General features: G+C 40.9%; 1 protein-coding gene across 37 annotated transcripts in view; it reads left to right on the top strand.

Moving 5' to 3' along the window:
• The window catches only part of MRTFB (myocardin related transcription factor B), a 296,254-nt gene that overhangs the window by 128,768 nt on the left and 141,146 nt on the right, over nt 1-26,340 (top strand). For 5 of the 37 annotated variants that reach the window (XM_085017551.1, XM_085017545.1, XM_021086577.2 and 2 more), the window contains exon 3: nt 19,477-19,555. The exons of the other annotated variants lie outside the window; for them this stretch is intronic. The gene's annotated coding sequence lies outside the window, so the exon portion shown is untranslated. The remainder of the gene's footprint in view (nt 1-19,476; nt 19,556-26,340) is intronic. 37 annotated transcript variants of the gene reach the window in all.

Genomic DNA, 26,340 nt, shown 5'->3' with positions numbered 1-26,340 from the left:
TCCATCTAACTTTATTTTCTCACTTGCCAACACACCCTGCTGTGTAATGAGACCAGTGTTAGCATTGTTTTCATAAGCATACCCTTTCCTGCTTCTATAACTTGTTGCTTTTGTTTCTTTCATCTGGAATACTTTTTTCTCTTTATAACTTACATATTTAACAAGTTCAAGGGGCGGGAAAGTTGGGATATCTGAATAAAGCTTTGTAGATTGAGGATGGGTGTGGCACAGGGAGAGGTGAGTTAGCCACAGCACAAGGAAAGAACATTTGGGAGCCAGGAGGGAAGCACAAGTGGATGTAAATCACGCAGAGATTTTGAGCCTTAGAGAAAGGAAGTTTTAAAGAAGCTCGCTCCCAGCAAGTGGCTTTTGCTCTTAATAAAATAGAAGCCAAGTTCATCTGCTCAGAGTGGTGGTGGGGAATGACGCTAGGGACTTGAAGAAAGTAGAAACCCACCACTTGCTGTGCATTAACGGCCAGAGGTGAATAAAAGGATTCACTGGGAAACCTTGAGAATCCAGTTGAAATGAATCAGCATGTGTGTATGAGGTGGGCTCATTTCAGTTTTTCTGAATTTGTTTGCACTGCTTGGCTTTGGGGATCTAGACAGGGAAGCCCCTGAGTAGGGCATTTAGGCGGAAGTGGCTGTATCCTTCCACCAGCACGTGAGGGCCCTGGGGTGGGGGTGGGGGGGCTGCCTCCCAGAGAAGAGCTCGGGGCCGCGTCGTGCAGGTTCTCCGTCTGTCTGCTGTCCTCTCCTTCTTAGGCCTCTAAAACCCCTTTCCTCGCCTCCCACTCGCTTGAAGGCCTCCCTCCCATTCACTAGGCAGCAGCTGGAAGAGAAGGTCCTTGAGCTCTTCGGCTGCCCCGCTCCCCGCCTGGAAGTGTGACACCCCCCCGGAGGAGGTTCTGGCTCAGGTCTGCGGGATGCCATCCTCTCACCTGCCTGAGCGCTCTGCTCGGTTGGCTCTTGGCGCCCCAACCCCCGTCCCCCTTTCGGTTTTCCCTGCTCAGGGGCAGGTGTGGCGTGGGGGTGGCGTGAGATTCCCCAGCGTTGAGGGTCTGCCGAGCAGGCACAAAGCGGAGGACAGAGCCGAGAGGGGAGACCTTCGCGGAACGAGGGGGCCGTACAAAGGTGGTGGGGTCAGCGGTGTGGTGAGCTCAGGCGGTGAACAGATTGTTGGACCTAGAATTTGAAAGAAAGCGAGCTGGAAAGGTAGGGGGCGGTGGTGGGCGGGTAACTGCACTGCCAGAGGCTGCGTCCTGGTTTGGGGCGCGGGGGGGGGGGGGGGGCGAGGGGCTGGGGAAGGGGGGGCGTTGTTGGGTGACAGCCGCAGTAGTCGTGGCCGAGCCTTCTGGTAGGACCTTCAAAACCGAGGGACTCGCGGAGGAGAGAGAAGGAAGCCACAGGGACGGGCAGGGTGCTGCCTACCTCACCTCCATGCCCAGCAGCACGAGGGTTGTGGGAGGGAGAACGAGCACCGCGCCAAAGAGCTGCAGGGAAACCAGGTCTCCTGCTTCTGCTCTGAACCCTGCAGAGCTTCGCTTAGCGTCGAAGCCTGCTGCTCTCTTCCCGCCTCACTCAGCGCGCTCTTGGTCATTGGGTTCTCACCTCCGTCAGCGTTAGGTCAGTCGGGGTCTATCTCCTCCTCTGGGTGCTTCTGACACCCAGTTTGCCGTGGTGTCCTCTTGCCAAGCACTCGCACCCCTTTCTGTTTTCTCTACGGCATTTAGCACTATTGGGCAGTGCCTTTTTCACTTATTTGTATTTTCCACGATGGCAGATATTTCTATATGGGGTATTGTATTTTATTTTTTAATACCCTTTTTTCCTCTGTACCTAGAACAACTTGGCAAAAGGCAGATCACTGGCGAAGAGTAGTTCAGTTTGTAGAATGGATGGATGGAGGGGTGATGGGACAGGTACAGGAGGCATGCCAAAGGAGGAAACGGATGTGTTTATTCATAGGAGTTTGTTCCAGAACTCAGGTTCTGTGATGGGTCTGGAATGTGATTGGTCTGGTGGGAGGCTGGAGAGAATGGAAGGTTCCCGCTGTTGAGGAAGTGGAGTTGGGGGCCACTGGACATGATGGCAGAGATGACATAGAAAGGAGAACTACGAGCCAGGCCCAGTCCCTGAGGAATGCAGCAATGTCTGTGTGGTCAGTAGATGACTCCGGAAAGTTGGGGAGGATGTAGTTTTTTTTTTTTTTTAAAAAAAGCATATCCATGAAGGTACTAAGTAGCAGTTGTGAAGTATTGTTGCCTTCTCTTCCATCAAGCTAGAGTCCCCCCCACCCAGTTCTTGCGGATGCATGTCATCAAATGTGAGGTACTGTAGTAAACCTCTTGAAATTTATTTATTTTTTTTTAGGATAAAAAATATTACCCAGATAGTACTAAAAAGTGCTAACACTAGTTTTTCAAAATCTCTTCCTCTGGCATGGGATAACAAGAGTCTGTCAATAAAAATAGCTACTGTGGCTCATTCCTTTAGATCTTTGGGGGTAGAGTACTAGCATTTGCTTTTCAAACTGTCATAGGTTCAAAATATAGCATATGATTTATACTGATGTATTTGTGGTTGGAAACTTAGTGTTGCCAAAGTCTTCTCAGTTGACATCTGAATATCTCAATTATGTTTCTGGTAAATTTATTATTTTAAAATACCCTGCCAGACCTTAGTGCTTTACAAAGTTGGCAGCACATTGCCGATGACCTAATTTATTATTCAGACTCATTGTAAGTGTTCTAAATGTTTCAGTATAAACAGCTATTCAATTTATCCATTTGGAGTGCATTTTAGGTGTACTTTATTACATAGAAGCATTGTTTTCCTGTAGTCTAAATAAGCATAAAATAAATGTTTAAGTATTTTAGACCCCACTTCCCACATTTATTCTATTTTTAGGTGCAAAATATCTTCCAGAACATCAGAAAGTGTAGACCAGCATTCAGTAGGATTTCTTCAGAGCAATAGCTTCTTTTGAGCCTACCCTTGAGGCTGCAGTCTGCCCTGCTGCTGCCGGCTCTGAGCTTCGCTGAGTTTTGCCTCCCACCCTCAGCTTTCAACCATTATTTTCTCCTATTCTCTGCTTTTCTCCACTTTTCTGGTTTGTTTCAGTTCAGTTTCTCTTTCTCTTTCTAAGTCTCTTAGATCAGTAATTTTTCATTATCCTTTAGGTCTTAGCGTCAGTGTCACTTGCTCAGAGAGGTCTTTCTAGGGTCTTCCTGCTACATGTGGTCCCTCTGCTGTGTATTGTCATCATGCTTTCCCATGCTAACTTTTTACACCTGATTGTAGTTACATGCTTCATGGCCGTGTGCCCTGGTAAAACCCATAACCTCCGAGGGGCCACGTCTGTCCCACGAACGCTGTATCCCCAGCACCTAGAAGAGACCTGTGTGCTGGGCTCGCAGAAACCTCTTCACAGGCCTGTGTGGAATGAGTGAATGAGGGTGACTTCCTCCTTGCCACTGCAGCTGTGGCCCGTGACCACTTGACACAACTATTTTCAGTACTGGACACAAGTGCAAAACAGCCAGGTCTCCGTCACCAAGAAAACGTCAGTCAGGTTTCTGATGTGTTCGTGGCTCTGCTAAGGGCAATTAGGAAGGTGACCTCACATTGCTTTCAGCTCCTAGCTGACTTGACTTTGGCATTCCTGCTAAGATGAGGATTTGGTTCTTGGTCCTTCTCTTTCTTCTGTGGCAATCCCAGGAGGAGGAATTAGGAAGTAAATAAATTTCTGTGACATAATTTTTTTAAGTTCTTTCCCCAAATCCCATTGCTGTGAGTCTGCTAGGATCACATTGCCAAGTTTCTAGGTTTTTTAAGGCAAAGTTCCATGAAATGAATCTTGTATGTGTTATATATGTGGTATCTGGAAGTTTTATACTGTTGTTAGAAAAATACTCTGAACAAGTAATAATTCAGTAACTCACTTTGCCTAATTTCATGTGCTTTGACAAAAGTTTTTTCAGTATCTTGTATAGGTCCACCAGACAGGTCCCTTATCTTAAACCTTTGGACCCAGCTACATTTTGGAATACAGACTTCTTTGAATTTTAAAAAGTTGCTATTAAAAAAAGCATATTTAAAAATATGCTACCCGGTGAGGTCTGGGGCAGCATCTGGCAATCAAACATTAATCCTCTGCCTTGAAACATTCGCATTAAATAGGATAAATGTACTATAAATAGCCTCAAGTCAGTTCAGGTTTTGGTTTTGCTGCCACATAATTTTGGTTAGGTTGGGCCACAGATGAATTACAGAAAATTTTAGCTGTTGGAATTGGAGGGCTTTGGAATTATTAGTTAGAGAACTGTCATAGATACACATCACAGCCTGTATGAGTATCTCTTGGATGCCTCCCTCCGTGCTCAGAACCACCCTGAGATTAAGCCAGGGCTCTGTCCCCTGGGTCACAACAGCTCGCTCCTGCCCAGTTCCCTCGCGGTTCATTCTCCGGGGTAATTGTCCTGAAACAAGTTTTGTTCATACCGCTCCTCTCTGTAAACCCTTTCAGTGGCTTCTTACTGCCCTAAAGATCAAATTTGCATTTCATAACCCATCACACAGGCTCCAGGTGGTCTGGGCCCGTTACCTCCTCAGCCCTTTCATAGCCACTCCCTGTTTTTCCAGCAAACATACATATATATATATATATTTTTTCCATTCCATGGTCCCTTGCTTACTGGCTGTGCTTCTGTCTGGAAGCTCCTTTATCCTGCCTCCATCCTTCCATTCTGTACTAACTCATCTGTTTTTCAGGTTTTGAATTAAATATCGCTTCCAAGGAAATCTTTCTGCCCCTGGTCCTAGATGAGATGCCTCCTCACCTTTGTGTGGAACACCGTGTGCTCCTGCTGCAGTGTGATGTAATTACATCACTAATTTTCTGGAGCAGGTTTCTCAACATTTATTTTATTTTTGTAGTACATCTGTCTAAGACCTGATGTTTAATACCAGGCCTCTGACACTCCACCTGCTTGGCCTCTGGCCATCGTCCTCTGACGTTTGTCCTGCTTTAGCAGTCAACTTCTATACATGGTTCTAAGTACTTATACCAGGTTTCTCAGCCTCGGCCGGATAATTCTTTGCTGGGGGCGGGGGGGGGGGGGGGCTGTCCTTGTAAGCATCATGTGGGATGTTTCGCATCATCCCTGGACTCTACCCACTAGCTACCAGTAGCACACCCTCTCCCCTCTGTCCCATTGTGACAGCCAAAAAATGTCTCCAGACATTGTTAAATGTCCCTTGGAGGACACAGTCACCTCCATTTGACCCACTGATTAGAAGGAAAGCTCATTGAGGCAGAGGCTGTGCCTGTGTGGGTCTTCGTAACCTAGCTTGGCACACATAGGTCCACTTCAGTGTTGAATGGACTAAATGGGGATGCAGGAAGGGGACAGTTGGATGGAAGGACGAAGAGAATGGTGCGCTCTTTCATGGCAGGGGGTGCGAGGATATATAGCAACTCCGAGCTCCTGCAGAGCAGGCTGACTCTGTTCTGCCTCTTTGAATGACGACTTCTTTTGCCTTTTGGGCCATCCTCCAGGCATGTCTTTCCTGACTTAGAGCCATAGGCACAGATGTCCCGATGGCCCAGAAGCTTCTTGGAATCAGCCACGGAGCATTTATTAAAGCACTGTGAAAGTAGTGGGCACAAGCATGGGTGAGAAGCAGTCCCTGCCCTCAGTGCTTCAGGCTCGTGGGAAGCACGTGGGGGCGGGGGGGGGTGTCTCTGTCCAGAGGTCCTTCTGCCCTGCCTGTCCTGGCATTTTCCTGTTGCTTCTACCCATTGTAGATTATATTAGGCCTTTCTATTATGTGGTTCTATGATAGCTATTCTTTCCCTTCTTAGTATTTCTCACAATTTTTAATTATATAGGTTTTTTCTTATGTTTGTTTATATTTCTCTTTTTTGAGACGAAACTCTATGGAGAAAGGAACAGCATATGTTTTGTTCATTTACGTTTCTGTAGCTCCTGGCACAGTAACTGGCACAGTGTAGGGATTTAGTACATAATTTAGTTAAAAATGAGAGTGTGTGTGGTAGGCCTTCCAAGAACTCATATTCCATTGAAGGAGACAGTGTGTACTACAATGCCAGGTTCCGCACCAGAGGAGTGAGAAAGTATAGCGTTGGTTTGCGGGGTAAGATGGGAGAATAAATTGAACTAGAAGTATCTGGGTTGACTTTATGGGAAAAAAATTAGAAAATATAGAAGACCAGGAAGGAAAGAAGAAAAGTTATCCATAGCCAGAGGCTCAATATTGGGAAGCAAGCATTTTGGTAAATTTCAGCCTCCGCTTTTTTTTTTCTCTTCTTTAAAATACAGGTTACTTCACACTTGGAAGTATTTCATGAATACAGAAAAATATAGAGAACAAGATTATCTCTACACAGCTTAGTAACATCTAAACATTTGACTACCTTTGCTTTACATCAAAAGGTTAAAATGATATAAAATAAAACATATCTGTTGCTCTGTGTGTAGCCTCTCCAGTGCCACCTCCCCATCTTCCTTCTGCAGAAGAACCAGCATCCTAAAGTCAGTGTGTATCATTCCTGCTTCTATTACATGAATATTTATTAATAAACGGTGTATTAAGTTTGTACAATATAGTATCATACAGTGTATATATTTCTGCAACTTGCTTTTTCACGTAACATGATGTGTGAGATATATCCACCTAGACGTGTAGCAGTAATTCTTCATTGTTGCCATCTTTCTAGGATTCTGCTATAGTTTATTGATTCTCTGTCAATGGAAGTTGTGGTTATTTTCATGCTTTGCTATTAAACAGTGTTGCTGTGAACGTGTCTTGTTGGGCATATGTAAGAGCTTCTCTAGAGCTGGTACCTAGAGGTAGACTTGCTGGGACATAGGTCGTGTCCCTCCTTGACTTGACTAGATGTTGTCAGGTCAGTCTCCAGAGTAGATGTACAAAGTTCCGCCCCTAACAGCACTGTCTGAGAGTTACTGTTGCTTTATATCCTTGCCAAGCTTTGGTACTGCCAGACTTAGAATTTTTTGCTGATTTGAAATAGTGCAATACTTTGATTTCTGTTGTGTTTGAGCATCCTTTCTTATGTTTATTTCTTTGTTTCAGTTGCCTCTTTTGCGACTTCTGTGTTTCTCTTATGTATGTTTTTCTGTTGCGTTCCCCTCCCCCTTATATATTTTTAGTTCTTTACATATTCTGGCTGTTCATCTTTGTTGATATTTTTGCATTTCAAATATGTTCTCCCAGTGGCTTATCATTCCACTTTGTTTATGGTGTTCTTTGTCGTGTACAGGTTTTACATTTTTATCAAATCATTTATTAGTCTGTTCATTCATGGTTGGTACTTTTTACACCATGTTTAGTAAATCCCTGTGTACTCTGAACACTTTGGGGGTCATAAAGAGATCCTACCATAATTTTTCTTCTAAAAGTTTGTGTTCTCTTCAGCATGCGCCTCATCCACATGGAATTTATGTGTGTGTGGGTGTGAGATAGGGAACAGTTTTCCATGTGAATAAACTCAGTTGCACAAGCCAACATCTCTGATTGCATAGCCCATCTTCTCTCCCACGGATTTGTATTGCCCCTTGGTCTTGTGTCCAGACTGCTCAGTGTGCACAGGCTCTGCTGCACCGGTCTAGAGGATATTCCTTGTCACCTCCACACTGTCCCAATTACTGTGCCTTTTTGTATTTATTTATTGCCCATGGCCCTGTGGTCAGAACCTTGACTAGATGGCTATGACTGGAATTTAGGATCTGGTGATAGAGCAGTGGGTGGTTGCACTAGGAAAGTAGGCGCATGTGATCTGCAGAGGGTTTGAGGAGAACTTTCAGGGCACAGGCTAGATCTGCCTTGGGATCCCATGGGTCCCTGGGTACTGCCCGGGGGAACCTCAGTAGGGACGGGGGCCGCCATCCTCCAGGAGCAGTCAGTGCTTTTTCAAAGGGGGCTGAGGGTCTCAAAATGGTTTTATTTGTGCATTCCCCGCAGACTTGTATTCATGTTGTATGTTTTTTTCTGGAGACCTTTCTATTAACTGTTTTTTAAAATGTTACCTTCTTCAAACCTCACCAGATGCTTCAGACTTCTATTACATGAGAAAGCTTCAGGGAACTGGTTTTTGTGACCATTCACTGCTTTGGTGTTACAGCCTTCATTTGAAAACTGGCTCTAGTATTGCCATTTTCTTTTTCAATTAAAGTAGCCTTTTTTTTTTTTTTTTTTGAGCTTTCAGCTTTTTTTTTTCCCCTTCTCTACTTTGTGCTGAATTGCATCAGAAAAAAGTGAATACTATTTTTAAATGCTCTTCTTTTGAAGAAAAGCTTCAATTTAAAATGTTTGTCAAAACTGCAGAGGGTGTCTGTCAACTGTGCTTGCTTCTACTAAGAATGAGTACATGACCTTTTTTAGATTTTAGAGGACGAGAGCAATGTCATGATGCTCCAAATGTATGTTGCTGTAGTCCTTCTTTTGGTGACATTTGAACTCTTGTTAAGTAGAACTGAATTAGTAAGAATCAAACAGTTTAGAGAAAATTGGCAGAATAAAGGTCATTAAGCCCTTATGAAACCTCTGGTGCTTCTGTGATACTTGAAAAATAACTATTAAAAGAGATACAGAATGAGAAAAAAAACCCCAAAACCCAAACCTGATTTTTTTTTTCCAAATTAGAAGAATCTTTATTTTCTTTGCAGACCGTAAAAGTACAACACAGTCACTATAAAACATGCACACAACACCAAAGGGTGTAGAAGAGCCCTGTACGGTTGAACTTTGTGCGGTGATGGGAAGGTCGTGTTCTCTGCTGCCAGGGCAGCAGCTGTGAATCACTTATGGCTCTTGAGCACTTGAAATGTGACTGATGTGGACTGCAGAACTGAATTTTTAATTTTATTGAATTTTAACTAAATTTAAGCAGACGCACGTGGCAAGTGGCTGCTGTGTGGAACACTCGGGCAATAGCCAGCTTGCATGTATTCTTCCTTGTCTGTCACCGAGTGCGCACTCTGCCCAGCCCTTCCAGAAAGACCATCTTTGCTTCATGGTCAGAATTCCTTTGGGGATAAGTACATGGGGTGCCAGGTCCTTCTGGAATTCGAAAGGAAATCCTCATTCCTACTCGAAGCCAGTTTGCGTGTATTCTTCTTTGCGCCCGTGTGTCTCTTGGTTTCCCTCTATCTGCCCCCTACCGATTTCTTCTCTGTCTTTGTCTCCTGCCCCATGTCTTCCTCTCAGCTTCTCTGTTTCTTTGGCACTCGGCCTGCTTTGCACACACACTCTTCCTGACACCCCTGGGCTGCAGGCTACATGCCACTCTCCTTACCCACCCCATTGTTTCTCTTGCTTGCGCTGTGTATGCGTTACATATGCACACGATTGAATCTGTTCAGTAGCCACATTTTCCTACTTAATGATGTATATCGCGGAGATTTCCCCTTTGCAGTTCATGTAGAGCTCTATGTGGTTATTTTCAGGTATAGTATAATCGCAGTGAAATGAGTGTACCAGTATTTATTTAACCTACTTAACTGATGGGCCATAGATTATTTTCAGTCTTTCTCTATAAAGATTTTAAAAATGACTGCACTTCTCCTTGTTATATTTTTTCTTGTGTATTCTTTGAGTATTTGGCTGGGTGTGCACGGGGTTGGGTTGTTCAAAACTGAGACAGCGGCCTTTTGCTTTGTGTTTTCGTCCCTGTTGGAATCCCATTAGCGGTTCGGATAAGGACCCTTCTCGAGCTGCTTGCTGCAGCCTCAGGGACCACTTGAGGCAGACAGTCCTCAGCAACGCAGCGCGCTGAGGAGGAAGAGACTGGGGTCGTGTATGGGGAGGCTCTGCGCGCTGCTCTCTGCCTCGAGAGGTGAGAGGTCGGCGGGGCAGCTGCCAGGCCCTGACCTCGGCGACCGACGGCTGGGGAGCGGCAGCGCGGAGCGCACGCTCTGCCCAGCCCTTCCAGAAAGACCATCTTTGCTTCATGGGCCGGGTTCCTTTGGGGATAAATACTTGGGGTTCCAGGTCCTTCTGGAATTCGAAAGGAAGTCTTAACTCCTTCTCGAAGTTCAGTGCCTGGCGAAGAGGACAGTTCGGTCGGCCCCCAGGGGCAGCTTGGAGGGGGCACCTCCCGAGTGGAGAGTCGAGGGCGGGGGAAGCGGACTCCCCCTGGCTAACACCGCGGTTCTCTCCAGTTGGCCCGGTTTTACCGCCTCTCCCAGAATTTTCGAAAAATACTCTGTTCCCCCTCATCTGAGTGAAACTCTTAAAATCTTTCTCTTCTTAGAATTATTCGATTAATGAAATTCCACACAGTCGTTGCTTTTCTTCTTTGGCAAATGGATCTTGATGCACTAAATCTGTTTTAAGAGGTTTATAATGTGCTGAGGTCATTTCCAAGTGATGTTCCAAGGGATGATTAAAGATTTTTAATCTTTATCTGAAAAATATTTTTCTTAAGGACAATGATGTATTTATAGGAAATAATTAAAATAATGCTGCTTGACAAACAAAGGGCTTGCGGAACACAGAAATCTGAGCTCTTTCCCCTTGGTTAGTTTAGTCATTTCCAGTACAGAAATTTTAACCCTAAATAATCACTTTCAAGGGCTAACTGAAAAATCCTAAACTTTTCTGGCTACTTTAGGAGAAAACTAAAGAGATGACCATGTTATAAGGGATGAAAAGTATGTAGACAGCTTTTATTTACTGATTATAAGAACTTCCCAAAGTTTTTTTTAAAATATAATCATTGAGATTAGTTTTGTTTTTCCTTTCAGAAAAAATTTGCGTGTGTGTGTGTGTATGTATATTGCCATGCTATATTGCCAAATAACTGGACAGCCAAAGCCTTTTAAATCTCAGATGTTAAGAGATTTAACAGTACTGTTAGAGAAATCAGTACAAAATGTGAATATTGATTTCAGCCTCTGTTACTTTTAGAGCTAGCCTGTGTTATGCCTTTGTTAGGGAAATTTAAAAACCCTGTTATCATTTACTCAGCAGAATTTGTGTGTGTGTGTCAGAACAGTTGGTAGGAATAAACTTTTTATTTGGAAGTATCATTAGAAAGTCAAGACAAGCTAGAAATGAGGTTTAGCATGAGGTTTTTACAAAATGCAGATAATAATTGCCACACTTCTTAGGTTATTTCACATAATGGGGGAACCAGGAATGTGGTAGACAAAATAATGATACCAATTGCTAATATTTATTGATACTTATTATGTGCTCAGAGCTCTGCTCTGCACCACAAATCCATTCGCTTCTTCCTTTAATCCTGTGAAATGAGTACCTTTGTTACTCCAATTTTTAAGTAAAAAATCTTAACAGCTTTGAAAACTTAAGTGGTTTCTCCAACAGCTGGAAAATTGCAGAGGCAGAATTTGAACCCAGGCAGCCTGACAACTAGGAGAAAGCTTTCACCACCCCAAGTCTGTGACAGGGTCTCTCATGAAATAGAGGCTGAATGCTCTGACAGTTAGGTGACTACATCAGCTAGGAAGCAGCTGGAACTAAAAACGTAGCCAGTGGACAGTTATTGAACGCCTGCTCGGTGCCATGCAGGATTCCTCGCACTTGGCATATATTGTCTCATTTAATTTGTACTCTGCAAGGGAGATGTCTACACCCATTTTACAAAGAGGTTTAGGGGAGTTAAATAACTCACCCATAGTTGTGCTTCATGTAACTCATAAAGTTGGGATAGTGTAGCGTAATGGATTAACATCAATTTAAGAAAAGATTTTTATTAGTTGATGGCAAGGATTTCCTTTGTTCTCTTCAGTTCAATATTTTAATTGACTAAGATGACTATTCAAAAGGCAAACAAATTTCAGGTGACACAAAGTTGAGAGTATATATATATATGTATTGGAGGATGAGAGTTGAAGGATGGACCAATATTCAAAGAATTCTTTCTTTGTTTCCTTTTTACATTAATGTGTTCAAAGATTATAATTAGACAATACTAAAATCCGCTCCCACCTCTGCCAGCAGCCACTTCATTGCACCACTTCACTCACATTCACTCACATTTGAAAGCAGCTCTACTGCTTTCTTATGTCTCATTCAGAGTTTCATTTTAGCAAAAATGAATATGTTTATAGTCTTCCTTTTTCTTTTTCTGCCTCACTGTTTCATTGACCAGTAAATTAGGTATCTTTCCATATCAGTATTACCTGGAAAGCTCCCTCGTTCTTAAATCTGTGTAGTATCATGTTGTATGAATGTACAATAATTTATTTAACCTATTTCCTACTGATCATGACTGGAGTTGTTGCTATTAAAAATAGTTGGTTGCTATTAAAAATCATATTGCAACAAAATAAATGCTGGAGAGGGTGTGGAGAAAAGGGAACCCTCCTGCACTGTTGGCTGGAGTGTAAGCTGGTACAATCAGTATGGAGGTACCTTAGAAAACTATGCATAGAACTACCATATGATCCAGCAATCCCACTCTTGGGCATATATCCGGACAAAACTTTCCTTGAAAAAGACACATGCACCCGCATGTTCATTGCAGCACTATTCACAGTAGCCAAGACATGGAAACAACCCAAATGTCCATCAACAGATGATTGGATTAGGAAGATGTGGTATAGATACACAATGGAATACTCCTCAGCCGTAAAAAAGAATGAAATCATTGGAGTTCCCTTCATGGCTCAGTGGTTAACAAATCCGACTAGGAACCATGAGGTTGAGGGTTTGATCCCTGACCTTGCTCAGTGGGTTGGGGATCTGGCGTTGCCGTGAGCTGTGGTGTAGGTTACAGATGCAGCTCAGATCCCGCGTTGCTGTGGCTCTGGTGTAGGCCAGCAGCTACAGCTCCGATTCGACCCCTAGCCTGGGAACCTCCATATGCCATGGGAGCTGCCCAAGAAATGGCAACAAGACAGAAAAAAAGAGAGAATGAAATAATGCCATTTGCAGCAACATGAATGGGAGTAGAGACTGTCATAGTGAGTGAAGTAAGTCAGAAAGAGAAAGACAAATATCGTGTGATATCACTTATATCTGGAATCTAATATATGGTACAAATGAACCTTTCCACAGAAAAGAAATTCATGGACTTAGAGAACAGACTTATGGTTGCCAAGGGGGAGGGGGAGGGAGTGGGATGGACTGGGAGCTTGGGGTTAATAGATGCAGTCTTTTGCCTTTGGAGTGGATTAGTAATGAGATCCTGCTGTGTAGTACTGGGAAGTATGTCTAGTCACTTATGATGGAGCATGATAATGTGAGAAAAAAGAACGTATACATGTATGTGTAACTGGGTCACCTTGCTGTACAGTGGAAAACTGACAGAACACTGTAAACCAGCTATAGTGGAAACAAATAAAAATAATTATATATATAAAAAATCATATTGCAACAAATCTTAAAATCATTGTTTTAAATTTATTTTTAATATATACATGGTAACGGGCACTGTTTTTGACCCACAGTTCTGATTTTTGACAAATATGTAGGGTTGTGTAACCACAATCATGATATAGAACAGTTCCACTCCCCCAAAACTCCCTTTGCTTCCCCTTTGTATCGGCCCCACTCCTGGCAGCCCACTAGTCCGTTCTCTGTACCTGTAGCCTTGGGTTTCCCACAGCATCCATGTACTGGATGGCTTCCAGCCCTTAGCGCAATGCATTTGAGATTCAGCCTTGTTGGTGCAGGTATTAGCACATCACCCCCTGAATTGCTCAGCATTCTATCAGAGGATGCACCCCGGGTTTTTTACTCCATTCAAACTGAAGGACATTTGGGTTGTTTCCTGTTCTTGACAATTATGAATAAAGCTCCTATAAACACACACAGATTACAATACTTTTTGAAAAGCAACCTTTTTGAGGTTTCATTTACATACTCTAAGATTCACTCAACTAAAAGTGTAAAATTTAATGGTTTTTGATAAGTTTACAGTTAGGCAACCATCACTACAATCACTTTTGCATTTCATCACGCCAAGAAGAAACCTCTTGCCCAGTTACAGTTAAGCTCTATTCCCACTTCCAACCCCAGAAAACCACTGATCTATTTTCTACCTCTACAGATTTGCTTTTTCTGGAAATTTCACATAAATGGAATCATACAGTATGTATTCTTTGGCATCTGGCTTCATTCACTTAGCATGATGTTTTTTAGTTTTGTTCATGCTGTGTCAGTGTTTCTTTACCAAATGTGTTTCAGTGGTCAAATAATATTCCACTGGGATATACCACTAAATTAATTCATTCACTAATTAATGGACATTCAAGTTGTTTATAGTGTTGAGCTATTGTGAATAATGCTGCTATAAACATTTGTTTGTAAATCTTTGTGCGGATTTTATGTTTTCATTTCTCTTGGCTAGATAATTAGAAGTGGAATTGCTGGATGAAGGTAAAATTATATTTAACACTTTAATACCAAATGGTTTTTCAAAGTAGGGATCTCATTTTATAGTCTCACCAGCAGTGTGTGAAGGTTCCTGTTTCTCCACATCCTTGCCAACACTTTTTAATGTCTTTTCTTTTCTTTTCTTTTCTTTTTTTTTTTTTTTGATAGGCAAGAAACAGGTTAAGACGCTTGTGAGAGATGCAAGTGGGCAGGCAAGGAGGCTCTGCTGTCTCTTTTTTTTTTTTTACCACGGCCAGTCTAGTGAGTGTCAAGTGGTATCTCGTGATTTTAATTGCATTTCCCTGGTGACTGATGATGAGCCTCTTTTTATATGTTTGTCAGGCATTGTATATCTTCTTTCATAAAATGCTTATTTAGATCTTTCACTTGTTTTTCAATGTTTTTGTCTTTTTTTAAAATTTTTTATTATGATTGATTTACAATGTTCTGTCAATTTCTGCTATACAGCGAAGTGACCCAGTCATACATATATATGTATATTCTTTTTCTCACATTATCTTCCAGCATGTTCCATCACAGGTGATTAGATATATACTTCCCTTTGCTGTACAGCAGGATCTCATTGCTCATCCACTCCACATGCAACAGTTTTCATCTACTAACCCCAGACTCCCAATCCATCCCACTCCCTCCTCCTCCCCTCCCAAACACGAGTCTGTCCTACATGTCCATGATCTTTTCTAGTTTGTCGATAGATCATTTGTGCCATAATTTAGACCCCATGTTTAAGTGATATCATATGGTGTCTGTCTTTCTCTTTCTGACTTCACTCAGTTTCTAGTTCCATCCATGTTGCTACAAATGGCATTATTTTGTTCTTTTTTATGGCTGAGTAGTATTCCATTATACATGTATGTACCACATCTTCTTAATCCATTCATCTATCAATGTGCATTTAGGTTGTTTCCATGTCTTGGCTACTGTGAGTAGTGCTGCTATGAACATACAGGTGCATGCATCTTTTTCAATGAAAGTTTTGTCCAGATAGATGCCCAGGAGTGGGATTTCTGGGTCATATGGTAGTTGTATATTTAGTTTTCTGAGGTATTTCCATACTGTTTTCCATAGTGGTTGTACCAAGTTACATTCCCACCGAGAGTGTAGGAGAGGTCCCTTTTCTCCACACCCTCTCCAGCATTTGTTATTTGTTGACTCAGTAATGATGGCTATTCTAACTGGTGTGAGGTGGTACCTCATGGTAGTTTTGCTTTGCTTTTCTCTAATAATTAGTCATGTTGAGCATTTTTTCATGTGCCTGCTGGTCATCTGTATGTCTTCTTTGGAGAAATGTCTCTTTAGGTCTTCTGCCCATTTTTTAGTTGGATTGTTTGTTTGTTTTTTTGTTGTTGAGTTGTTCTTATATTTTGGAGATTAAACCTTTGTTGGTTGAGTCATTTGCAAAAATTTTCTCCCATTCTGTGGGTTATCTTTTTGTTAAATCACAGCAATATCTTGTTTGATCCACCCCCTAGAATAAAGACAATAAAGATATAAGTAAACCAGTGGGACCTAATTAAACTCAAAAGCTTCTGCATAGCAAAGGAAACCGTTTTAAAAAAATGAAAATGTCTTTTATTTTGAATTGTAAGCATCCTTTAAATTCTGGATGTAAGCAGTTCCTTACCAGGTATATGTTTTCCAAAATCCCACAGAATCTTTTTTTTTTTTTTTTTTTTTAAAGCAATGTTGAGTAGTTTTTTTTAGTGAGTAAATGGTTCCCCGTTTGTTATATTCCTTTGGTCAATTTCTGGAGTTTTGAAAAAGTTATTTTTGGCAATTTTGTCATGTTTTATCATTGCCTTTGGGGAAAGGATTTGCCGAGTTCTTTTCACTGCCCTTCTGGAAGTCCCACCTGCGGTTTCATTTTGGACGTGTAAATTCCCAGAAGATAAATTGCTAGGTCAAAGGGCTAGTGCATTTGTAAATTTAATAGATGTTGACAAATTTTTATCCATAAAAGTTGTACAGTTTTGTATTCCTTTAATTTATGAGTTAAGGTCCAGCCTTGCCAGTCTGTACTATTAAACTTTTGGAATTCTGCCAATCAAAGTGCAAATGGTTTCTCTTGGTAGTTTTAATATTTTTTTCTTCATGAGGAGGATTGAGCATCTCACCTTTTTTTTTTTTTTTTTTTTTTTTGTCTTTTTGCTATTTCTTTGGGCCGCTCCTGTGGCATATGGAGGTTCCCAGGCTAGGGGTCGAATCGGAGCTGCAGCCACTGGCCTACGCCAGAGCCACAGCAACGCAGGATCCGAGCCACGTCTGCAACCTATACCACAGCTCACGGCAAGGCCGGATCCTTAACCCACTGAGCAAGGTCAGGGATCGAACCCGCAACCTCATGGTTCCTAGTCGGATTCGTTAACCACTGCGCCACGACGGGAACTCCATCTCACCATATTTTAAAAGAACATTCCTTTTCTGTGAGCTTTATTTATATCTTTTGCTCATTTGAACTTTTTGATTATTGACCTTTTCCTTTTATGTTTATAGGAGCTTATTCCTTTGTATTATAAGTTGCAAATACAGATTTCCTGGTATCTCACTTTTGAACTTTATTTTCTTGGCAGGTAGAAGTTTATGTGAATATACATAGCAATCCATATGCATATATAACTATATCCATCTTTTTTTTTCATGGCTTCAGGAGTTGAAGTGATAGAAAGGTCTTCCCCACTCCAAGGCTATGGAGGACCTCCTGTATTTTCTTACATAATCTTTATAGCCTCATATTTTAACATTTTAAATCTCTGATTCATGAGTGATTTATCCTGGTGAACTGTGTTAAGTTTGGCTCTTTTTTGTCCTCCCCAGTGGCTCCTCATTTATCTCAGTACCTTTCTTCAAAAAGTCCACCTTTTCAGGTCTAATTTGCAATTACAATGTTATTATATACTAATTTTCCATGCAGATGTATGTTATTTTTAGACATTCTTATCTGTGTCATTTGTCTTTCTCTCATTTCATGTACTAATACCATACTGAGTTATTGAGGTTTTGTAATGTATTTTAATATATGCTAGGGCTAGTATAGTACTCTCCTCTTTTTCAGTGGTTTTCGAAACAACTTTTGCATGTTTTTTTTTTTCCTTTTTTATAAGAGCTTTAGAATTAGCTTGTCCAGTTTCCCCACCCCACTTCCAAAGGAAAAATAATCCTTTCTTCATTTTTATTTCAGTCATTTCAGTTTTATAAGTTGAATTATGCAAAATAGACTTCGTTATGACGTTGAATCTTCCTCTCCAAGAATGCCATACACTTGTTCTTCAGATTCTTTGGAGGTCTTCAGTAATGTTGTAACATTTTCCTTATAAAAGATTTTATACATCCCTAGTTACATTTATTTCTAGATATTTTATCTTTTTGTTGCTATTGTTAATATATGTTTTTTCCTTTCATTGCCCTTCTGTTAATGATTGTTTAATAGATGATAAGTGAGGAGTTCCCATCGTGGCTCAGTGGTTAACGAATCTGACTTGGAACCATGAGGTTGCAGGTTTGATCCCTGGCCACACTCAGTGGGTTAAGGATCCAGCGTTGCCGTGAGCTATGGTGTAGGTCATAGATGTGGCTCAGATCTAGTGCTGCTGTGGCTCTGGTACAGACCAGCAGCTACAGCTCCGATTCAACCCCTAGCCTGGGAACCTCCATGTGCCACGAGTGTGGCCCTAGAAAAGGCAAAAAGACAAAAAAAAAAAAAAAAAAAAAAAAAAAAAAAAAAAGTGATAAGTGAATGAAGCAATGGGCTGTATATAGCAAGATCTACTTTAATAGAGATAAATGTGAGGCCTTGACCTTGGATCAAAACAAAAAATCAGTTCAATAGGAAGAGGATGAGGAACATTGTAGTTAGAGGAACTGTTACAATAGTAGCTACTTGTATGCTTACATTTAACCTTTACCATAATCCCATGAGTTGGGTACTGTGATCCCAGCTTATAAATGGAGAATTAAGCGTTACTGAGGATGTACACTTTGCTCAGGGTCGTATAACTTCTTAGTAATAGTGCTGCATTTGCCTCCATATCTGTCTAATTCCAAAACCTTCACTCGGAACTGATATCCTGTACAAAACCATTCCCCTGTGGAAAGGGATTTTATTCAAAGTTCACATGTATAAACTCATGGCAAATTAATAAAAGCCTCACCAGTGAGTGAAATCATCTTCCTGCATTTCTCAGCAGTTAGTTCACATACGCCTTCATTGGAGGACTGGACTCAGTTCTGAGTCTCATAATTAAGAAAGCATAGATAAACTGTCTTTTAACTAATACAAGCTAGCATGACCAGAATTGCGAAAAGTGAAACTATGGTTTAAAATAACATCATCAAATGATGATAAGCTCACAGAAGACCGAGAATCCACTGTGATTTTTTTTTTTTTTTTTTTTAGTATTTCCAGCCTTGGAAAATTAATTGGACTAACTCTTCATGATCCCAAGTGTGGACTCTGGAATTTTAAGGAGTACATGTTGCCTAGAATAAATATTTCAGTTACTATTGTTGTGTAGCACCTCACCCCAGAACTTAGTGGCTGCAACCCATAGCAGTTACTTATTATTTTCTATGACTTCTGTGGGTCAGGGATTTGAGGTGGGTTCGGCTGGACAGTTCTGGTTGGTCTTTTGCTTGGTTGCACTCAGACACTGGCTGAAACTGCAGGGGCAAGGGCAGGTGGCTAAGGTAGTTGGGGGCTAGCCGTGTAGCTCTCTGTTGCTTCACATCATATTGGGGCCTCTCCAGGTGTTCTTCATGGGGTAGTTTTGGCTTCCTCACAGTATAGCAGCCTGAGGGGTAGTCAGGTGGCTCACATGGCAGCTCGGCAGCCCCAAAGATGAATATCCCAAGAGACTTAGGCAGACTTATTATGACCTAATCTTGAAAGTCATGTAACTTCCCTTATGCTGTAGCACAGATGCCCAAATGCAAGCAGAGGAGGCTTAGAGCATCCCACCTTTTGATGAGAGTAATGCCAAAGTCACATTGTAAGGACATGCAGGATTGGAAATAGTGTCATGTCTTCCTTTTGAAAATCCAACCTACTCCACTGATGGTTTCCTTTCAGTGCAGGGAAGGGCCATGTGGTAGAATTCTCTGAGATGAAAAGGACCGCCTGTGGAAGAGTGATCCGTTTGCATTGCTGGGTATGTTCAGAAAAAGGCTAAATGTCTGGAAGGTGTAACGGTTCTGATTTCTGAAGTGCTTTTGGTCCTCTTATACTCCAGTGTTGTAGAAATGGTCCCAGGAATGTTTAAGGTTAACTAATTTAAACATCATAATAAGTGTTTTTTGAAATTTATGAATACCACACATTGTAAGAATAATGTAGATACTGTGCATTAAAGTGTATGTTATCACTTTGTGAAAAGTTTGTAACTTTAGGAATATTTATCCAAAGATCTTAAATCGGTAATTTCCACCTAAATAAAACTGAAAAAGAAGAACAAACTAAACCCAAGGCAAGCAGAAGGAAGGAAATAATGAAGAGCAGAAGTAAATAATACAGAAAATAAACAGTTGAGAAAAATCAATGAAACCAGAGGTTGATTCTTCGAATAGATCAAAAAAATGGACAAACTTTTAGCTAGACTAAGAAAAAAGAGAAAAGACTCAAATTATCAAAATTAGGAATGGAAGTGGGGACATTACTACTGACCTGACAGAAATAAAAAGAATTATAAGGGATATTCTCAACAGTTACATGTCAACAAATTAGATAATATGAAATGAACCAATTTCTAGAATGATGCAAACTACCTAAACTGACTCAAGAAGAATTAGAAAATCTTAGTAGACCTATAGCAAATAAAGAAATAGAATTAGTAATCATACAACATCTCAAAAAGAAAAGCCCAGGACCAGATGGCTTCACTGGTTTAAAGAAGAATTAACTCCAGTTCTTCACAAACTCTTCCGGAAAGTAGAAGACAAGGGAAGATTTAACTCATTCTTTGAGGCCAGTGTCACATTGATGCCAAAGCCAGACAGCACATGAAAACCAGACTATATCACTTGTAAGGGAGTTCCCCGGCGGTCTGATGGTTAGGACTTGCACTTTCACTGCTGCAGCCCAGATTCAGTCCCTGGTCTGGCAATGGAGATTCCACATGAAGCCGCTGCAGGCTGCATCCAAAAAATAAAAGCTATATCCCTTGTAAATAGAATGTAAAAATCCTAAACAAAATACTAGCAAACCAAATCTGCAGCTTATAAAAAGGATCCTATACCATGACCAAATGGAATTCATCACAAGAACTCAAAATTGATTTAACATCCAAAAAAAAAAATCAATAAATGCAGTACACTATATTAACATAATAAAGACAGGGAACCCACTGCTATCTCAATAGATAAAGAAAAAAACGTTTGACAAAGTCCAGCACCTTCTCATGATAAAAACTCCCAACACACTAGGAATAAAAGAGAACTTTCCCAGCCTGGTAAAGGGGCACCTGCCAAACACCTACAGTCTGTGCCACCCTAATGGGTAACGGCTGAAAGCTTTTCCACTTGGATTAGTAACAAGAAAGGATATCCACTCTCGCCACTTCTCTTCAGCATTGTTCAGAGTGTCCAGCCAGAGACATTAGGCAAAAAAAGAAAGAAAAGACATCTAGATTAGAAAGGAAGTAAAATTGTTTTTTTTAAAAATGCCTGGAATAGGCAAATACATAGAAATGAGAAAGTAAACTAGTGGTACCAAAGGCTGGTGGGGGGAAGAGGGGAATGGGAAAGGACTCCTGATGGGGGTGGGATTTCTTTTAAATATGATAGAAATGTTCTGGAATTAGTGATGGTTGCACCCCTCATGACTCTATTAAAAATCACTGAATTGGGCACATTAAAATGGTAATTTTATGGTGTGTGAATTATATCTCAACAACAAATACTTATCCACAACTATTATAAAACTAATAAAAATTTCACAGCTGATTGAAATGGTGGTTTTATGATACATGCCAAAGTGCCTTTAATGGACAGAAGAATTCACAAATGTTTTGAAAGGACTGTGATACAATGAGGATTGATTGTTTCTTTTTTTTTTTTTTTTTGTCTTTTGTCTTTTGTCTTTTTTGTTGTTGTTGTTATTGTTGCTATTTCTTGGGCCGCTCCCGCTTTTGTCTTTTGTCTTTTTTGTTGTTGTTGTTATTGTTGCTATTTCTTGGGCCGCTCCCGCGGCATATGGAGGTTCCCAGGCTAGGGGTTGAATCGGAGCTGTAGCCACCGGCCTACGCCAGAGCCACAGCAACGCGGGATCCGAGCCGCGTCTGCAACCTACACCACAGCTCATGGCAAAGCCGGATCGTTAACCCACTGAGCAAGGGCAGGGATCGAACCCACAACCTCATGGTTCCTACTCGGATTCGTTAACCACTGCGCCACGACGGGAACTCCTCCTATTGTTTCATATTTAATGACATTAGAAACATATCTAATTGTACTGTCTGCTACAGTGCTGTTAAAAAACTCTGCACACGAACTTTTATTTGGTATGTACTCTGACCTGTTGTCTCCGAGGACAGTGCCAACTCATTTTGCATAGAGTTAGTAATGAAATAATTTCTAAGAAGTGATTCGTATTAATAGTCTCCAGAGACCTTAAAGAGACCAAGGGCATTTGGGATGCCCTTGGCATCAGCATCCATTTTAAAATGTTTTGTGGTGGAACCTGTCTATCCACACCCCACTTGTCTGGCTTGCTGGTTCACCAGTCTTCTCCAGTCCCTTTGTCCCAGGACATACCGAATGGGCTTGGCTGGGAGGTGACACGGAAGTCTGGTAACGTTTCTGTTCTCACTAGTTAAGTTGTGTGCTAACCAGAAGTCAGCTGTGTTTGTTCCTAAGTGTGTTTATGCCAGTAGTAGTGGTAAGCCTAAGTATGTAGTTTAAATATTGCGTAAACTGATAAATATGAATGCAAAAATGTTTAATGTGTGGAACCCCAAAGTCATGTTACTTAATACCATTGACTTGGGTGTGGGTGAGAAGTGGAAAAAAATTGTGTTCAAAATTGTAAAAATATAGACATTTCGTGCTCAAAATCCTATCCATTTTTGCTCCACTTTAAAGACACAGAAACGGGACATCATAGACGGTGGTGGTTTGTGCCAAAGAGCCAACACATGCGCACAGAGAAGACCCTGACCCCGCGACGGGAGACGGGCAAGCAACTGACTGTGCGCTCTAACTTAACAGAAAGTGTCTTAGATTGGTGCCTGTCAGTTTTCGTGACTCCTTTATTTGAGTTTTTCAGTTTACCGTCTGACTATCTGGCGTGGGCGCCTCAGAAAAGAGCATTTCTCTTCTGGTTAATTAAGTACCGAAGAACTCGGTTCTAAACTTGGGGGACTTGTGTAGAGGAGGACTCGGGGTCCCTGCTCTGTTGCTTAACTGGTCCGGATATCCTGGACAAGTAAATTCAGCTTCATTTCTTTTCATGAGTTTTGCAATACTTTGCTTGATATCTTTGTTTAAATTTAAATTCTACTGATTTCTATTATCAAGAAGAGTAAAGAGCTAGAAAACAGCGAGACTGCCGTCCTTTTAGTGGCCTTCTCTCCATTTTCCTCTTCCCCTCTTCTCCCTTTTCCCTTTCACCTCCCCTTCCTGCCCTGGAGAACTTAGAGATAGGAGTACAGTATGTTTTTTATCTGTTAAATAAAACATTGGTTTAATCTGTTTATAAATATTTACTTCTTGGCATTTAAATCAAATGCTAATTTATGGCTCAGCAAGATTAGAGTTTGCTTTTACCCCAGTGTTTGATAAATATGGAAATCATCTCAGCTTAAAATTATTCCTCCAATCAATTTTTATTCTCTGAGAATCACTCATTTTGAATACACTTGGAAAATGCAGTTGTTGAAGCTAAAAAGATTTGGGCTTTGGCAATTTTACTTGGGGAACAAATACAATTTTCTAGTTCTTTTTGTATAACAATGCAAAAAACCACATGTGTTCTAAGCCTTTGCTAATTCAAAATTTTAGATGGACTGCAATGAATATTTCAGGAACCCTCTTTACTTAAATGTTAGCTGCAGTACTTCAGAATGCATCGCTTTGGAGACTGTTAAGTATGCATTTTGCTCCATGCTATGTTCATTTGAAGCAAGTCTGCAGTAAACAAGTTAAAAAAATAAATCGTCACATTGGCATTTTTAGAGCTATAAGAGCCGCTTTAGGCATAGAAGAGCAGTTATGTAACTTCTTCTATACAGTGTATTATCAGTATGTGGTATATTTATAGTACACTTTGCTATGTATTTAATGTCTACACATAAATCCAACTGGTGCAAATAAAAACTCATTATTTGAAAGAATTATGACCTAATGTCAAAAACATATCCTGTTTATGTGCAGCACATCTACAACGTTAGATTTCATTTTCTTCGGGTCTGGAGTTTAATTCCAGCTACTCCCTCAGTGTTTGCTAAAGTGAGCAGTAAAAGAAGGTGGTTTCCTTCATTTGCCCTGGAGCAGGTGTGTTGTGCTGGTCTCATTCAGCACGACTGTTGTGTCATAATTGCCTGATCAACAAGGTCCTTCCATCCAGGAGAGCAGGGGTTGTGAATGAGTCCTTGTGGAACCCCCAGTGCCCAGGGCAGTGCCCGATGCACTTGACCTACAGTGTGTGTGTGTAAAGAATTGTGCCGATGGAGCTTTCCACAGCTCCCTCTTCCACACTGCTTCCTCCTCGCCCAGCATCATCTGTCTCTCCCAATTATTTGCTCCAACTTTACTTGCGTTTTGGCACATATGTGTCGTGTTATTGTAGAAGGAATACGAGCCCTGAAGTTGGAATCCTGACTTTGAGGCTAATCTCTCAATTTTATTTAATCTTTCCAAGCCTTGGTTTTCTCATCTGTAAAAGGGAAGTAATACTTAACCCACAGAGAGGTCATTAGAGCAAAATTAAGGAAGGCATGGAGTAAGCTTAGTACCACACAGAGTGGTAATGTAATAGACTTCCTTTTTCTTTTCTAAACTTTATTGGGGTATAGTTGACTTATGAAGTTGTGTTAGTTTCACGTGTACAGCAAAGTAAATCAGTTATACCTATATCTGTTCCTTTTCAGAATTTTTTCCTATGTAAGTTATTACATAATATTGAGTAGATTTCCCTGTGTTGTACAACAGGTCCTTTTACTTATCTTTTTTATATATAGTCATGTGTATGTGTCAGTCCCAACCTCCTAATTTATTCCCCTTGCCCTCTCTACGTTTCCCCTTGGTAACCATAAATTTGGTTTTGAAGTCTTTGAGTCTGTTTCTGTTTTGTAAGTTCTTTTGTATCATTTTAAAAATTGGATTCCACATACTAGTGGTCTCCTGTGGTATTTGTCTTTCTCTTTATGACTTACCTCACTTAATGACTTGCTACACTTAATGTGATAATTCCCGGGTCCATCCATGTTACTGCAAATGGCGTTATTCTTTTTTATGGCTGAATAATATTCCATGGAATATATATACCACATCTTCTTTACCTAGTCCTCTCTTGATGGACATTTAGGTTGCTTCCATGTTAAATAGTGCTGCAGTGAACATTGAGGTGCATGTATCTTTTTGAATTATGGTTTTCTCTGGATGTGTGCCCAGGAGTGGGATTGCTGGATCATATGGTAGTTCTCTTTTTAGTTTTTTAAGGAACCTTCATACTGTTCTCCATAGTGGTTGTACCATTTTACCTTCCCACCAACAGTGTAGGAGTGTTCCCTTTTCTCCATACCCTCTCCAGCATTTATTGTCTGGAGACTTTGTGATGCATCACTTTGCATTCTGACTCGTGTGAAGTGATACCTCGTTGTAGTTGTGATTTGCATTTTGGTGATAATTAGTGATGTTGAGAATCTTTTCATGGGCTTTTTGGCTGTCTGTCTTCCTTGGTTAGATCTTCTGACCATTTATTTATTTATTTATTTTTTTGATATAAAGGTGTGTAAGATGTTTGTGTATTTTGAAGGTTAATCCCTTGTCGACCACTTTATTTGCAAATATTCTCTCCCATTCTGTGGATTGTTTTTTCATTTTGTTTATGGTTTCCTTTATTGTGTGAAAGCTTTCAGGTTTGATTAGGTCTCATTTGTTTGTTCATTCTTATTAGGAAGTGGATCAGAACAGATTTTTACTGCAGTTTATGTCTAAGAGTGTTCTGCCTATGTTTTCCTCTAGGAGATTTTTAGTATCCAGTCTTACATTTAGGTCTTTAATCCATTTTGAGTTTATTTTTACATATGATGTTAGAGAGTGTTTTTATTTTTATTTATTTTTTATTTTTTGTCTTTTTGCCATTTCTTGGGCAGCTTCTGCAGCATATGGAGATTCCCAGGCTAAGGGTCCAGTTGGAGCTGTAGCCACCGGCCTATGCCAGAGCCACAGCAACATGGGATCCGAGCCACGTCTGTGACCTACACCACAGCTCACGGCAGTGCTGGATCATTAACCCACTGAGCAAGGGCAGGGATGGAACCTGCAACCTCATGGTTCCTAGTCAGATTCGTTAACCACTGCGCCACGACGGGAACTCCGAGAGTGTTTTCAAATTTCATTCTTTCACATGTGTCCAGTTTTCTACACACTGCGTATTGAAAAGACTTTTTTTTTTCCATTGTATATTCTTGCCTTTTTTGTCATAAATTGAGTATATGTGTGTGGATTTATTTCTGGGCTTTCTATGCTGTTCCACTGATCTGTATTTCTGTTTTTGTGCTAGTACCATACTGTTTTGATTATTTTAGCTTTGTAGTATAATCTGAACTCAGGGAGCTTGATTCCTTCACTTTTCTTTCTCAAGATTGCTTTGGCTAAAAGCAATCCTGAGGATATAAAACCAAGCAGGAGGCATAACTCTCCCAGACCTAGGACAGTACTACAGAGTTACAGTAATCAAGACAGTGTGATTCTGGTACAGAATCAGACATACAGACAA

This window comes from Sus scrofa, chromosome 3 (genome assembly GCF_054392235.1).
Source record: "Sus scrofa isolate SSC_HxYL_T2T_F1_AM1 chromosome 3, Sscrofa_HxYL_maternal_Yorkshire_Landrace_v2.0, whole genome shotgun sequence".
Taxonomy (NCBI): Eukaryota; Metazoa; Chordata; class Mammalia; order Artiodactyla; family Suidae; genus Sus; species Sus scrofa.
Note: the sequence above shows the minus strand (reverse complement) of the source record. Positions and strands in the feature narration are given on the sequence as shown.